At 39.2% G+C, this 12757-nt stretch overlaps 1 protein-coding gene and 1 non-coding gene across 3 annotated transcripts in view; one reads left to right on the top strand and one right to left on the bottom strand.

The window, feature by feature from the left end:
* The window catches only part of SMG6 (SMG6 nonsense mediated mRNA decay factor), a 249835-nt gene that overhangs the window by 50045 nt on the left and 187033 nt on the right, over window positions 1-12757 (bottom strand). The gene's annotated exons all lie outside the window — the stretch shown is intronic.
* Window positions 11666-11767, top strand: LOC131817191 (U6 spliceosomal RNA). The gene has a single exon (XR_009348382.1). It is a non-coding gene; the product is annotated as a U6 spliceosomal RNA (small nuclear RNA).

Genomic DNA, 12757 nt, shown 5'->3' on the forward strand with positions numbered 1-12757 from the left:
TTCTGCCCCAACACTAGTTAGCCATGCATGGAGAAGAGCAAAAGAAAAAATATTTTCAGATAAACTAAGACTTATAAAGATAACAAACATTTTAGGGGCACCTGGGTGGCTCAGTTGGTTAAGCCTCTGCCTTGGGCTCCGGTCATGATCCCAGGGTCCTGGGATCGAGCCCCGAAGTGGGCTCTCTGCTCAGCGGGGAGTCTGCTTCCCCCCCCCCCCGCCCCGCCTGCCTCTCTGCCTGTGATTTCTGTCTGTCAAATAAATAAATAAAACCTTAAAAAAAAAGATAATAAACATTTTTCTTTCAGAAAAAAAATATTACCTTAAATATGTATCCTAGTAAAATAAGATATTAGTAAAAATTCAAGAGCATTGTTTAAAAAGGAATCAAGAATATCTTCAACAGGGACGCCTGGGTGGCTCAGTTAGTTGGACAACTGCTTTCGGCTCAGGTCATTATCCCGGAGTCCCGGGATTGAGTCCCACATCAGGCTCCCAGCTCCATGGGGAGTCTGCTTCGCTCTCTGACCTTCTCCTCACTCATGCTCTCTCTCACTGTCTCTCTCTCAAATAAATAAATAAAATCTTTAAAAAAAAAAAAAAGAATATCTTCAACAAATAGCATTAAATGGCATTTACTAAAAAGGGAAGTGAGGGGTGCTTGGGTGGCTCAGTCAGTTAAGTGGCTGCCTTTAGCTCGGGTCATGACCCCAGGTCCTGAGATCGAGCCCCGCATCAGGCCCCCTGCTCAGCAGAGAGCCTACTTCGCCCTCTCCTTCTGCCTACCTGTGGTCTCTCTCTCTGTCAAATAAATAAATAAATAAAATCTTAAAAAAAAAAAAAAAGGGAAGTGGGAAGGATTTGAGATTCTTCCCTGGATCAGCATCTTGGCCAAATGCTTGGTTTCCCCAGCATAGCCACTGTGCATACCACAGGTTCACTAATGGGGGCAAGGAAAAAAGGGCTGCCCATTATCCATATCAGTGGAATTTGATGGAAAGAGAGTGGTGTGGACTCTGAAGTTAATCGTTACTATGTCCAAAGGTTTGGAGAAAATTATTAAGGAAGCATTTTTCTGATTGATGAAAAATAACTTGGTTATATTCATCTAATCCTTCTAGAAGGTTATGCAGTGTATTAATGTAGTGAATAATAAAAACAACAAAAAAGTAAAACAAAAAAGGAGGTGGGGGAAACTGTTAATACATGAAAAAGGCCTCAATATCCTATCAACCAAAAACAAAGTATGGAGCTTGCCTCTCAGATCTTAATTCTAATGGCACCATTGTGAAATGGCATTTTAAAAAATTTTAATTCTGGTATAGTTAACATACAGTATTATATTAATATTAGGTGTACAATATAGTGATTCAACAATTCTATGTATTTCTCAGTGCTCATTGTGGTAAATTTTTTTTTTTTTTTTTTAAAGATTGTATCTATTTGGGACGCCTGGGTGGCTCAGTTGGTTAAGCAGCTGCCTTCAGCTCAGGTCATGATCCCAGCGTCCTGGGATCGAGTCCCGCATCGGGCTCCTTGCTCCGCGGGGAGCCTGCTTCTCCCTCTGACTTTGCCTTCCACTCTGTCTGCCTGTGCTTGCTCTCACTCTCTCTCTCTCTTACAAATAAATAAATAAAATCTTAAAAAAAAAAAAAAAAGATTGTATCTATTCATTTGTCAGAGAGAGAGAGAGCACAAGGGAGAGAAGCAGGCAGAGGGAGAAGCAGGTTCCCCAATGAGCAGGGAGCCTGATGTGGGAGTCGATCCCAGGACCCTGGGATCCTGACCAGAACCGAAGGCAGATGCTTAAACAACTGAGCCACCCAGGTGCCCCGTGATAAGTGTATTTTTAATCCCCATCACTTATTTTACCGATCCCCCTCACCCACTTTCCTTCTGGTAACTGCCAGTTTGTTCTCCATAGTTTATAGTCTGTTGTTTTTGTTTGTTTGTTTGTTTGATTTGTCTCATTTTCTTTGCTTGTTTTGTTTTTTAAATTCCACATCTGAGTGAAATCATATAGTATTTGTCTTTCTCAGACTTATGTCACTTACCCTCTAGATCCATCCATGTTGCTGCAAATGGCAAAATTTCGTTCTTTTTTATGGCTGAGAAATATTCCATTGTGTGTATGTGTGCATGTGCATACACACACACAACCTTTTCTTTATCTATCCATTCATCTATCAATGGACACTGGGTTGCTTCCATGATTTGATTATTGTAAATAATACTGCCATAAACATAGGGGAGCATATATCTTTTCAAATTAGTGTTTTCATATTCTTTGGGTCAATACCAAGGAGCAGAATTACTGGATCCTGTGGCAGTTCAATTTTTAATTTTTTGAGGGAACTCCACACTGTTTTCTACAGTTGGCTGTACCAGTTTACATTCCATCTAACAGTGCATGAGGGTTCCTTTTTTCCCACATCCTTGCCAACACTTGCTGTTTGTGTTTTTGATTCTAGCCTGTAAAATGGCATTTTGGGGATAATCTGGAGAATTCGAAAATGGAGTATATGATATTTACAAATTATTCACTTTGATATATATAATAATGTTATAGACATTATGTTAGGGAAAAGAGCTTTACAAGTTAGTGCTGTCTACTAAAGTATTTTCATTATGATGAATGGGGTTTGATTTAAAGCCTCCAGGGATAAAAATCTGGGAGGGGTAAAAGGAGAATGAGTAAAAGAAAAAAAAAAGGCAAAATGTTGACCCCTGCTCAAGCAATTCATTATACTATTCTCTACTTTCCTTGTATGTTTGAAAGTGTCAACAACAAAAGCCAATAAAAAACAAAACCCAAGAGCAAAAGTAGATACAGTGTTTTAAAAAACAAATGGCAAAAAGCATAAAGAGTAAAAGATAGTTCATTCTATATTAGCAAAGTTAACAGGATTCTAAAAATAGTACCAGTTTTAAAAATTATTCTTTAAAGAGATGATACACAATGTACTCATGGTATAAAAACATTTAATGATAAAAGGGATGAGAGTGTAAAGTGGTTAATCTGAACACGACAGCACAGGTTTGAATTACAGATGTGTGACCTTAGGTAAAGTGCTTAATCTGAGTGTCAGTTTTTCTATCTGTAAAATGGGGATATAGCAGTGCTTACCCCAGGTAAGACCATTGTGAAGAGATTAAATACTGGCACAATGCAAGCCTAAAAAATAGCTGCTATTATCTAAAAATCTCACTAACACCCATAAAAACTAGAAAATGGAGGAATGGCGAGAGAAGGGGGATATAGGAAGTTCTACATTTATGCATGGGGAGGTGTGACAGACTGTAAGTTGTTTCCCATTATCTGTTCTCCTACTCTTCCTCTGTAACAGAACTCTTGATTTTTAGCTATGTATATGACTGCCTAGAATAAAAGTATTTCCCGGTCTACTATGCAGCTAGGTTTGGCCATGTGACTCAGTTCTGGCCAACAGAATGAGAAGTGTGTATGAACTCTTGAGATAGGTACTTAAAGGGAGAGGCATCTTTATATTATTTTTAGAATTGCATTCTTTTTTCTTTTTTAAGATTTTATTTATTTATTTGACAGAGAAAGAGAGAGAGTGCGTGTGCAAGAGCACAGAGAGTGGTACATGGTGGGGTCGGGGGGCAGCTGTGAGAAGCAGGTTCCCCACTGAGCAAGAACCCAATGTGGGGCTCCCTGAACTAAAGGCAGATGCTTAAGCTTAACCAACTGAGCCACCCAGGGAGCCCTGCCTGCCTTCTTTTAACTGTTTCTACTTCCCACAGGCTTGCATGCAGATGAAAAGGCATCATATTCCATTAGCCATCAGAATTTATGGGTCTTCGGAAACGAAAACAATGTACAGCAGAGCAACAAAATGGAAAGAGCCTTGGTTCATGACACCATGAAGTGCTAATAAACCAGAAAACCTCTGGGCTTCTTTCACTTGAGACAAAAATCTTCTTCTATCTTGTTTAGGTTACTGTTACTGTATTTTGGAATTTTGTTTCTTGTAGCTGAATATAATCCTACCTAAAATGAGAGACTGTTATATCTTTTTTTTTTTTTTTTAAGATTTTATTTATTTATTTGACAGAGATCACAAGTAGGTAGAGAGGCAGGCAGAGGGAGAGGAGGAGGCAGGCTCCCTGCTGAGCAGAGAGCCCTATTCAGGGCTTGATCCCAGGATCCTGGGATCATGACCCACACCAAAGGCAGAGGCTTTAACCCACTGAGCCACCCAGGAGCCCCAAGAGACTGTTATATCTTGTTTAATTCTTCCTGATATGTAGAGAAAAATAATTTAAAGTATCTTTTGGAATTAAAATGCAAGGAATATAGAGGTGGTGTTGCACAACACTGTGAATGTTCTAAATGTCAGGGAATTATTTATTTAAATGGCTAATTTTAGATGTTACATGAATTTCATCTCAATAATTTTTAATGCAATGTTATAAATACAGTTTAGAAGAGACAATGAGATTTAGGAAAAAAGTGGGGTGAGGGGGAACATAGAAAAAAAATCTATTAGGCAAAGATAAATACCAAAATAAAACAAAACAAAACAAAAAACCAAAGTAGGATACAAGGCAAGAATGAACTGAAATGAAAATATAGAAACAAAACCCTTTGAAATACAAGTAAAAACTGACAAAAGCCCAATTGCAGCAGTAGACTAATACCACTAATAAGCACTATTCATTCCTTAACACATCAAGTAGGTAAAAATAATATAATTAGAATACTCTAATGATAATTCAATAGTTATATATTGAATTTTGTATGTTGAAAAAATACATTATTCTCAAAATCTATAAAAGTTCAAAGAAAAAAAAGTATTATGTATTCAGTCACAGAAATTTTAAAAAGATATCCTGAAGTAGAAATTAATACCAAAAGTTTAAGAAATCCAACTTAAAAACTAAAAAAAAAAACCATAAAATTTTCCCAAATTACTTTAGAATCAAAGAGAAAATCAAGGGGGCACCTGGGTGGCTCAGCTGTTAAGCATCTGCCTCCGGCTCAGGTCATGAACCCAGTGTTCTGGGATCTGGCCCTGCGTTAGGCTCCCTGCTCATTGGGAAGCTGGCTTCTCCTTCTCCCACTCCCCTGCTTGTGTTCCCCCTCTCTCTGCGTCTCTCCATCAAATAAATAAATAAAATGTTTTATTTATTTATTTTTTTTCTTTTTTAAAGATTTTCATTTATTTATTTATTTGACAGACAGATCACAAGTAGGCAGAGAGGCAGGCAGAGAGAGGAGGAAGCAGGGTCCCTGCTGAGCAGAGAACTCGATGCGGGGCTCGATCCCAGGACCCTGAGCCTATGACCTGAGCTGAAGGCAGAGGCTTAACCGACTGAGCCACCCAGGTGCCCCAATAAATAAAATCTTTTAAAAAGAGAGAGAGAAAATCAAAATGATAGTCAAAGCCTATTTAGGAAATTATCATTAGACTAGTACACATCGAAAGGGATTAGAGGGCGCCTGGGTGGCTCAGTTGGTTAAGAAACTGCCTTTAGCTCAGGTCATGATCGTGGAGTCCCGGGATCGAGTCTCACTTAGGGCTCCCTGCTCACCATGGAGTCCACTTCTCCCTCTAACCCTCTACCCTCTCATGCTCTCTCACTCACGTAAATAAATAAAATCTCAGAAATAAATAAATATAGTGATCCAAAGGGGCACGTGCACCCGAATGTTTATAGCAGCAATGTCTACAATAGCCAAACTATGGAAAGAACCTAGATGTCTATCAACAGATGAATGGATAAAGAAGATGTGGTATATATACACAATGGAATACTATGCAGCCATCAAAAGAAATGAAATCTTGCCATTTGCGACAACATGGATGGAACTAGAGCGTATCATGCTTAGCGAAATAAGTCAAGCGGAGAAAGACAACTATCATATGATCTCCCTGATATGAGGATGTAGTGATGTAACATGGGGGATTAAGTGGGTAGGAGAAGAATCAATGAAACAAGATGGGATTGGGAGGGAGACAAACCATAAGTGACTCTTAATCTCACAAAACAAACTGAGGGTTGCTGGGGGGAGGGAGGTTGGGAGAAGAGGGGTGGGGTTATGGACATTGGGGAGGGTATGTGCTTTGGTGAGCGCTGTGAAGTGTGTAAACCTGGCGATTCACAGACCTGTACCCCTGGGGATAAAAATATATGTTTATAAAAAACAAAAAATCAAATAAATAAATAAATAAAGGGGTTAGAATGTGGCCAAAGTACTAGTAATGGCATATTCAAAGTTATAGATCTTTTAAGTAAACTAATAAAAAACATAATAGTAGAAGATTCAACAAAAGTAGAATAAATCACACCAAAGACAAATAAAAGAAAATAAAGATAAAATAAAAAGTATAAAATTATAAGAGCTAGTTTTTGAAAACTAAGAAATGCTCATTGCTAACAAATTAAAGAAAAAAATTAGAGAACAAAAATTAGCAAGGAAAGTGGATATAACAATATAGTCTTAATTTTTTGTTAGTAAGGAGATTTAAAAATGTGATGTTAGGGACGCCTGGGTGGCTCAGTGGGTTAAGCCGTTGCCTTTGGCTCAGGTCATGATCTCAGGGTCCTGGGATCGAGTCCCGCGTTGGGCTCTCTGCTCAGCGGGGAGCCTGCTTCCCTCTCTCTCTCTCTGCCTGCCTCTCCATCTACTTGTGATTTCTCTCTGTCAAATAAATAAATAAAATCTTTAAAAAAAATGTGATGTTAGAGAAATGGATGATTTTCTGGATAAGGTTAAGTTAACAAAATCGATACAAAGGTGATGGAAATGTTCCATAATCACAATTGTGGTGGTGTTTACACTAGCGTGTATTTTTGTCAAACTCATCCAACTAAACATTTAAAACTATTGAATTACTCATTCTATGTGTTTGTTATATCTCAATAATTTTGCCTAAAAATTTGACACAAGAGCTAAAAAACCAGAAAAGACTAATAAGCAAAGAACAGAAAAAGGAGTGAGGTGTCCAAGTTTTTCTGTCCAAAACTACTACAGGCTGAGTTCCTTCAAATCATCCATGTGGGGGCGCCTGGGTGGCTCAATGGGTTAAAGCCTCTGCCTTTGGCTCAGGTCATGATCCCAAGATGCTGGGATTGAGCCTGCATGGGCTCTCTGCTCAGCAGGGAGCCTGCTTCCCTTCCTCTCTTTCCCCCTGCCTCTTTGCCTGCTTGTGATCTCTGTCAAATAAATAAAACCTTAAAAAAAAAAAAAAGAAGTTTCTCTTTACACAGGAGAGGAAAGACATTACAGCATCATTCTGTGTACTCAGATAAACAGCAAGGTATGGTACCTATGTTGACTTTAGAAATTAGAGTACTACTTTTCCAGTCAAGTTCTGAGTTGATAATTAGGCATGGATTTTTTCTTCTGATTCCCAAGGTTAATGGGCCTTAGACATTTCCAATACTAAGTGCTGTGGCTTATATAAACACGCAGGAAAAACATACCCTAAGATTTAATGGTAGTTATTGACAGATGGTAAAAACACATTGTTTATCTGCATTTTCATACTTTTTAAGGATGTGTTGACTTTGTACATTTTTTAAAAAAGATTTATTTATGGGGCACCTGGGTGGCTCAGTGGGTTAAGCCTCTGCCTTCAGCTCAGGTCATGATCTCAGGGTCCTGGGATCGAGCCCCACATCGGGTTCTCTGATCAGCAGGGAGCCTGCTTCCCCCTCTCTCTCTGCCTGCCTTTCTGTCTACTTGTGATCTCTCTGTGCCAAATAAATAAATAATGTCTAAAAAAAAAAAAAAGATTTATTTATTTTTGTGGGGTCAGGGAGCAGAGGGAGAGGGAGAGAGAACCCCGACCAGACCCTATGCTGAGCACAGAGCCCCACACGGGGCTCGATCTCACAACCCTAAGATCAGGACCTGTACTGAAACCAAGAGTCGGAACCTTAACCCTACCTAGGCACCCCAGCTTTGTAAATTTTTAAAGGCAATAAAAATATCAAAATGAAAAGAAAAGATTTGCCCTACTTAATTGAACCCATTGGCAAATTCCTCCAACAATGGAATGCCTGGGTGGCTCAGTTGGTTAAGCAGCTGCCTTCGGCTCAGGTCATGATCCCAGCATCCTGGGACTGAGTCCCACATCGGGCTCCTTGCTCCACAGGAAGCCTGCTTCTCCCTCTGCCTCTGCCTGCCACTTTGTCTGCCTGCGAGCGCGCTCTCTCTCTCTCTCTGACAAATAAATAAAATCTTAAAAAAAAAAAAAATTCCTCCAACAACGAAGACACAAAGAAACACCAGTATCTTCTGCATATTTAAGTTTGGAATGCCTAAAGCACCATCTAAAAGAATAGCCCTCAAATTTTAATCAACAAATTGTGGGGCAAAAAATTCAGCAATTTCCACCCTACCTAATTTAATGAATGAGACGGTACTGCTTTTGTTGAATTAACAATGCAGACACGAGAAGTAAACAATGAGAAAATCCAGAAACAACTGCTTCCAGAATCCCGAAGTACATTATTTGGGCCCAGCCCACTGACCCTACCCATACACACCACAGCACCAAACTAGAAAGTGTTCCTGCAGAAGGCTCAGTCTCTCTCCCACTCCAACTTTCTCATAGGATCCCCCAAATTATCATAGATTTAGACACCCTGCAACCCCTCTGCTGTGTCACACCTCCTCTGTCTTTTGCCCATGCTGTTCCTTCTACTTGGAACACTCTCTTCTCACTTGGCCTAGTTAACTTTCAGGAAGCCTTCCAAAGTCATTCTCCTTTTCCTCCCTACAACCCATACTTCCACCAGGACTAAACCAAGTGTTCTTCTCTGTGCCTCCATGGTACTCAATGCATACCTCCCTCACGCCACTTACCACAATATATTTGGTCATCATTATTTGTGGATTTTGTATTTGTGAATTCAGCTACTTGCTAAAACTCATTAATAACACCAAAATCAGGGGCACCTGGGTGGCTCAGTCATTAAGCGTCTGCCTTCAGCTCAGGTCATGATCCCAAAGTCCTAGGATCAAGCCCCACATCGGGCTCCCTGCTTGGCGGGAAGCCTGCTTTCCCCTCTCCTGCTCCTCTCTCACTGTGTCTCTGTCAAATAAATAAATAAAATCTTTAAAAAAAAAATCATCAATGTGTTCAGTCAATAATACGTATTAGTGGTGTGGAAAGGGGTCTATTCTCCAGGAACTGTTCTAAGCACTAGAGATTAATACAGTAAATAAAAATAAAGTTAACACATTTTGGTGGGAGACAATAAATAAGCAAAGCAAAAACAAAAGCAAAAATCTATTGTCAGGTGATGGTTAAGTGCTAAGAAATAAAGAGCAGTAGGGGACTGAGTGTGGCTGGGGTAGAGTATTCCTTTCTATAGTTCATGGGAAAAGAACTTTCTGATAAGGCTGACTCCTTAATAGAGATCTGAAGGACACAAAAAGTAAACTATGCATTGAATGCAGTAGAAGTGCAGAGGGCCCAGAGTATGACTTGTCTGGCATGACTCAAGAATGAGTAGGCTGGTTTGGCCAGTGAGGAGTAAGCAATGAGGAGAGTGGTTGGGATGAGGTCAGAAAGGAAGTAGGCCCCAGTCAGGGCTTGATATTTCTTTCTGAGTGAGAGGAACCCTCTGGAGGAGCTTGGAACAGTAGTGTTAAATAATCCAACTTACATCCTAAAAGATCATTCTGATTGCTGTTTTGTGACTATATGGAAGGGGCAAAGGTCAGAGTAAGCCCTCTGTAACAGATTAAGGAAGAGAAAGGAACATTTTAATTTTAGACCAGGGTCGTGTTACTGTAAAGGGATTCTGCATGGTATTTTTATAGATTTATTTACTTGAGAGAGAGAGACAGAGAGACAGAGAGAATGAGTGGAAGTGGCAGAGGGAGAGGGAAAGAGGGGGGAGAGAGAGAATCTCAAGCAGACTCCTCCTTGAGCATGGAGCTTGATGTGGGGCTCGATCCCATCCCACGACCCTGAGATCATGACCTGAGCTGAAACCAAGGGTCAGACACTCAACCGAATACACCACCCAGGTGCCCCAGAGTCTACATGAATTTAAAAGACAGAGTGATAGGACTGCTGAAGAGTCTGAAGGTAAAAACTGAGAGGAAGAGTCAAGAATGGCTCTCAAAGTAATGTACACTTTCCAAGTCACAGAAAAAGCAAAGCTGCTTCCCATTCTTTTTATAAAGTCAGCCAACCTAATATTCAAATATCCAAAGAATAAACAGCAAAGATAGAAAGGAGAGGCCGGGCCCACTATGGAAGTGGATGTAAATATCCTAAGTAAAATAACAGCAAATCAAAATTAGCAGACCATTAAAATAAAACTCACTGAATCCAAACAGAGTCTATCCCAATAAGAAATGGACAAGTCAAGTTTAGAAAATATATTTAACATATCACACAAAGAAAGAAGTGATTATTAATAGCATTTTATATTTTATTTATTTTTAAATATTTTACTTATTTATTTATTTGACAGAGAGTACAAGTAGGGAGAGCAACAGGCAGAGGGAGAGAGAGAAGCAGGCTCTCCCCTGCGCAGGGAGCTTGATGTGGGGCTCAATCCCAGGACCCTGGGATCATGACCTGAACCAAAGGCAGATGGCTAACTGAATGAGCCACTCAGGTGCCCCATTTTTATAGTATTTTAATGAAAATGCATCTGTCAAAACTTCAGCATACTTTTCTTTCCTTTTTTTTCTGTGTGTAGAAACTCAGTAAAAAATAGAGAAACACAGGGTGCCTAAATTGCTCCGTCAGTTAAGTGTATGACTTGGGCTCAGGCCATGATCTCAGGGTTCTGGGACTGAGGAAATGGCAGCAGAGGGGCTGGGCTTCCCTCTCAGCAGGGAGTCTGCTATTCCTCTGCCCCTCCCCCTGCTCATCCCTTTGCCCCTCTCCCCGCTGGCACCCACTCTCTCTTAAAAAACATCTTAAAAATAAAAGAAAAACACTTCCTTAATATGCTAATTATCTTTTAAAATAACAGCAGCATTATGCAAATATTCAAAATACTAAAATATTCCTATTAAAATTTTGAAAACTCTTACTATCACAGCATTATTATTTAAATGCATCTAGTTTCAGGTAAGGCAATGAGGCAGAAATCAGAATAAGATACATGACTACTGAAAAAAAGATTAACATTGTCATTAAAGTAAATATAATTAGAAAACCCAAAGTGATCAGCTAAAAAAAAACAATAAGAGAGTAGATGAGATAGCTGGATATAAATAAGTTAGCTTTTCCTAAGTACTATTTAGAAGATGTAAAGGGAAAAAATCTCATTCATTATTGTAAGAAAATTACCAAAAAAAATGTGAGATGTGAGACCTAAAGAAACTGATATGCAGAGTATACTTTGTTCTAATAAGAAAATTTATAACCATTTCATGGGGGCGCCTGGGTGGCTCAGTCGGTTAAGCCTCTGCCTTTGGCTCAGGTCGTGATCTCAGGGTCCTGGAATCGAGCCCCGCATCGGGCTCTCTTGAGTAGAGAGCCTGCTTCCCCCTCTCTCTCTGCCTGCCTCTCTGCCTACTTGTGATCTCTCTCTCTGTCAAATAAATAAATAAAATTAAAAAAAAAAAAGAAAATTTATAACCATTTCAATTTTTTTCAAAGAAAATTTTAAAGGGAATGCCATGGTTAAGTGCTCCTGGCTAATCAAAATGCCATGAGAAGCGTTCATTTCAGTAGCACATATACTAAAATTGGAATGACAGAGAGATTAACGGTCCCTGCACAAGGATGACAAACAAATTCATGAAGTGTTCCATGTTTTTTGTTGTATATTTCGAAGTTGCTAAGAGAATAATCTTGAAAGTTCTCATTACTGGGGCACCTGGGTGGCTCAGCTAATTAAGTGTCTTGCTCCTGATCTCAGCTCAGATCTTGATCTCAGGGTGTTCAAACCCCAAGTTGGGATCCATGCTGGCTATGGAGACTACTTAAAAAAAAGAAAAAGTTCTCATCAAGAAAAAAAATATGTGACTATACGTGGTGATGGATGCTAGTAGACACGGTGACTACTTTGCATATATTATTGAATAATCATGTTGCACACCTGAAACTAATATAATGTTACCTGTTAATTGTATCTCAATAAAAAAAGTACCATGAGGATTTGGGGGAAGGGGAGTTAATAGAACTTAAAATATTCTGAAGTTTGCATAAAGTATATGTAGGTGGAAAAAGCCAAAGGAATATTGAACCAAATATAAAAAAAGGGTGTGTGTAAAGTCACATCACTAATATTAAAACATATCACAAAGCTACAGTAACTCAAACAGTAAAGTTGTTTCAAGAATATACAAACATAAAACAGCTGAGAAAGAAAATAGTATGCATGTCTATATATCTACACATATTCTAGTAGAGCATATATACAGTTCATATATGATGAAGGTTATCTTTTATTTAAATAAGGACAGAATAAATTATCTGATAAATGACAGTAAGACCGTTTGTAAACTACTTTAGGAAATTTAAGTTAGATCTCTACCTCACATCATTCAGCACAATAAATTCCAGATAAAAGTTTTTTTTAAAAAGATTTTATTTATTTATTTGACAGAGAGAGAGAGAGACAGGGAAAGAGGGAACACAAAAAGGGGGAGTGTGAGAGGGAAAAGCAGGCCTCCCCGCTGAGCAAGGAGCCTGATGTAGGGCTCAAACCCAGGACCCTGGAATCATGACCTGAGCCGAAGGCAGATGCTTAACCACTGAGCCACCCAAGGTGCCCCTTCAGATAAAAGTTTTAATAATAATAATTT

Source organism: Mustela lutreola, chromosome 15 (genome assembly GCF_030435805.1).
Source record: "Mustela lutreola isolate mMusLut2 chromosome 15, mMusLut2.pri, whole genome shotgun sequence".
Classification (NCBI taxonomy): domain Eukaryota; kingdom Metazoa; phylum Chordata; class Mammalia; order Carnivora; family Mustelidae; genus Mustela; species Mustela lutreola.